The following is a 4,046-nucleotide window of genomic DNA, read 5'->3' as shown; positions in this document are numbered from 1 at the left end:
GCAGGCAGCAGTGCTCTGGGCAGCTCTCACTCCTGGCAGGCAGCAGTGCACTGGGCAGCTCTTACCCCTGGCAGGCAGCATTACTCTGGGCAGCTCTCATTCCTGGCAGGCAGCAGTGCCCTGGGCAGCTCTCACCCCTGGCAGGCAGCATTACTCTGGGCAGCTCTCACTCCTGGCAGGCAGCAGTGCCCTGGGCAGCCCTCACCCCTGGCAGGCAGCAGTGCCCTGGGCAGCCCTCACCCCTGGCAGGCAGCAGTGCCCTGGGCAGCTCTCACTCCTGGCAGGCAGCATTACTCTGGGCAGCTCTCACTCCTGGCAGGCAGCAGTGCCCTGGGCAGCCCTCACCCCTGGCAGGCAGCAGTGCTCTGGGCAGCTCTCACCCCTGGCAGGAACCATTGCTCTGGGCAGCCCTCACCTCTGGCAGGCAGCAGTGCCCTGGGCAGCCCTCACCCCTGGCAGGCAGCAGTGCCCTGGGCAGCTCCCACCCCTGGCAGGCAGCATTACTCAGGGCAGCTCTCACTCCTGGCAGGCAGCAGTGCTCCGGGCTGCTCTCGCCCCTGGCAGGCAGCAGTGCCCTGGGCAGCTCTCACCCCTGGCAGGCAGCAGTGCCCTGGGCAGCTCTCACCCCTGGCAGGCAGCATTACTTTGGGCAGCTCTCACTCCTGGCAGGTAGCAGTGCCCTAGGCAGCTCTCATCACTGGCAGGCAGCAGTGCTCTGGGCAGCTCTCACTCCTGGCAGGCAGCAGTGCCCTGGGCAGCCCTCACCCCTGGCAGGCAGCAGTGCTCTGGGCAGCTCTCACCCCTGGCAGGCAGCAGTGCTCTGGGCAGCTCTCACCCCTGGCAGGCAGCAGTGCTCTGGGCAGCTCTCACCCCTGGCAGGCAGCAGTGCTCTGGGCAACCCTCACTCCTAGCAGGCAGCAGTGCTCTGGGCAGCCCTCACCCCTGGCAGGCAGCAGTGCTCTGGGCAGCCCTCACCCCTGGCAGGCAGCAGTGCTCTGGGCAGCTCTCACCCCTGGCAGGCAGCAGTGCTCTGGGCAGCTCTCATCCCTGGCAGGCAGCAGTGCTCTGGGCAGCTCTCACTCCTGGCAGGCAGCAGTGCTCTGGGCAACCCTCACCCCTGGCAGGCAGCAGTGCCCTGGACAGCCCTCACCCCTGGCAGGCAGCAGTGCTCTGGGCAGCTCTCTCCCCTGGCAGGCAGCAGTGCTCTGGGCAGCTCTCACCCCTGGCAGTGAGCAGTGCTCTGGGCAGCCCTCACCCCTGGCAGGCAGCAGTGCCCTGGGCAGCTCTCACCTCTGGCAGGCAGCAGTGCCCTGGGCAGCCCTCACCTCTGGCAGGCAGCAGTGCCCTGGGCAGCCCTCACCTCTGGCAGGCAGCAGTGCCCTGGGCAGCCCTCACCTCTGGCAGGCAGCAGTGCCCGGGGCAGCCCTCACCTCTGGCAGGCAGCAGTGCCCGGGGCAGCTCTCAAGCCTGGCAGGCAGCAGTGCACTGAGCAGCTCTCACCCCCTGGCAAGCAGCAGTGCCCTGGGCAGCTCTCACCCCTGGCAGGCAGCATTACTCTGGGCAGCTCTCACTCCTGGCAGGCAGCAGTGCCCTGGGCAGCTCTCATCCCTGGCAGGCAGCAGTGCTCTGGGCAGCTCTCACTCCTGGCAGGCAGCAGTGCACTGGGCAGCTCTTACCCCTGGCAGGCAGCATTACTCTGGGCAGCTCTCACTCCTGGCAGGCAGCAGTGCCCTGGGCAGCTCTCACCCCTGGCAGGCAGCATTACTCTGGGCAGCTCTCACTCCTGGCAGGCAGCATTACTCTGGGCAGCTCTCACTCATGGCAGGCAGCAGTGCACTGGGCAGCTCTCACTCCTGGCAGGCAGCAGTGCCCTGGGCAGCTCTCACTCCTTGCAGGCAGCATTACTCTGGGCAGCTCTCACTCCTGGCAGGCAGCAGTGCCCTGGGCAGCCCTCACCCCTGGCAGGCAGCAGTGCTCTGGGCAGCTCTCACCCCTGGCAGGAACCATTGCTCTGGGCAGCCCTCACCTCTGGCAGGCAGCAGTGCCCTGGGCAGCCCTCACCCCTGGCAGGCAGCAGTGCACTGGGCAGCTCTCACCCCTGGCAGGCAGCAGTGCCCTGGGCAGCTCCCACCCCTGGCAGGCAGCATTACTCAGGGCAGCTCTCACTCCTGGCAGGCAGCAGTGCTCTGGGCAGCTCTCGCCCCTGGCAGGCAGCAGTGCCCTGGGCAGCTCTCACCCCTGGCAGGCAGCAGTGCCCTGGGCAGCTCTCACCCCTGGCAGGCAGCATTACTCTGGGCAGCTCTCACTCCTGGCAGGTAGCAGTGCCCTGGGCAGCTCTCATCACTGGCAGGCAGCAGTGCTCTGGGCAGCTCTCACTCCTGGCAGGCAGCAGTGCCCTGGGCAGCCCTCACCCCTGGCAGGCAGCAGTGCTCTGGGCAGCTCTCACCCCTGGCAGGCAGCAGTGCTCTGGGCAGCTCTCACCCCTGGCAGGCAGCAGTGCTCTGGGCAGCTCTCACCCCTGGCAGGCAGCAGTGCTCTGGGCAACCCTCACTCCTGGCAGGCAGCAGTGCTCTAGGCAGCTCTCTCCCCTGGCAGGCAGCAGTGCTCTGGGCAGCTCTCACCCCTGGCAGTGAGCAGTGCTCTGGGCAGCCCTCACCCCTGGCAGGCAGCAGTGCTCTGGGCAGCTCTCACCTCTGGCAGGCAGCAGTGCCCTGGGCAGCCCTCACCTCTGGCAGGCAGCAGTGCCCTGGGCAGCCCTCACCTCTGGCAGGCAGCAGTGCCCGGGGCAGCCCTCAACCCTGGCAGGCAGCAGTGCCCTGGGCAGCTCTCACCCCTGGCAGGCAGCAGTGCCCTGGGCAGCCCTCACCTCTGGCAGGCAGCAGTGCCCTGGGCAGCCCTCACCTCTCGCAGGCAGCAGTGCCCTGGGCAGCCCTCACCTCTGGCAGGCAGCAGTGCCCGGGGCAGCCCTCACCTCTGGCAGGCAGCAGTGCCCTGGGCAGCTCTCAAGCCTGGCAGGCAGCAGTGCTCTGGGCAGCTCTCACTCCTGGCAGGCAGCAGTGCCCTGGACAGCCCTCACCCCTGGCAGGCAGCAGTGCTCTGGGCAGCTCTCTCCCCTGGCAGGCAGCAGTGCTCTGGGCAGCCCTCACCCCTGGCAGGCAGCAGTGCTCTGGGCAGCTCTCACCTCTGGCAGGCAGCAGTGCCCTGGGCAGCCCCACCTCTGGCAGGCAGCAGTGCCCTGGGCAGCCCTCACCTCTGGCAGGCAGCAGTGCCCTGGGCAGCCCTCACCTCTGGCAGGCAGCAGTGCCCTGGGCAGCCCTCACCTCTGGCAGGCAGCAGTGCCCGGGGCAGCTCTCAAGCCTGGCAGGCAGCAGTGCCCGGGGCAGCTCTCACTCCTGGCAGGCAGCAGTGCTCTGGGCAGCTCTCTCCCCTGGCAGGCAGCAGTGCTCTGGGCAGCCCTCACCCCTGGCAGGCAGCAGTGCTCTGGGCAGCTCTCACCTCTGGCAGGCAGCAGTGCCCTGGGCAGCCCTCACCTCTGGCAGGCAGCAGTGCCCTGGGCAGCCCTCACCTCTGGCAGGCAGCAGTGCCCTGGGCAGCTCTCACCCCTGGCAGGCAGCAGTGCCCTGGGCAGCTCTCACCCCTGGCAGGCAGCAGTGCTCTGGGCAGCTCTCACCCCTGGCAGGCAGCAGTGCCCTGGGCAGCTCTCACCCCTGGCAGGCAGCAGTGCTCTGGGCAGCTCTCACCCCTGGCAGGCAGCAGTGCTCTGGGCAGCTCTCACCCCTGGCAGGCAGCAGTGCTCTGGGCAGCTCTCACCCCTGGCAGGCAGCAGTGCTCTGGGCAGCTCTCACCCCTGGCAGGCAGCAGTGCCCTGGGCAGCTCTCACCCCTGGCAGGCAGCAGTGCTCTGGGCAGCTCTCACCCCTGGCAGGCAGCAGTGCTCTGGGCAGCTCTCACCCCTGGCAGGCAGCAGTGCGCTGGGCAGCCCTCACCCCTGGCAGGCAGCAGTGCGCTGGGCAGTGACAGGCTGCATCCTGACAGAGCAGAGAGGAA

The sequence above is a fragment of the Phyllobates terribilis genome, unplaced genomic scaffold, assembly GCF_046119375.1.
Source record: "Phyllobates terribilis strain yellow unplaced genomic scaffold, ASM4611937v1 Scaffold_2__4_contigs__length_985480577, whole genome shotgun sequence".
Classification (NCBI taxonomy): domain Eukaryota; kingdom Metazoa; phylum Chordata; class Amphibia; order Anura; family Dendrobatidae; genus Phyllobates; species Phyllobates terribilis.
Note: the sequence above shows the minus strand (reverse complement) of the source record.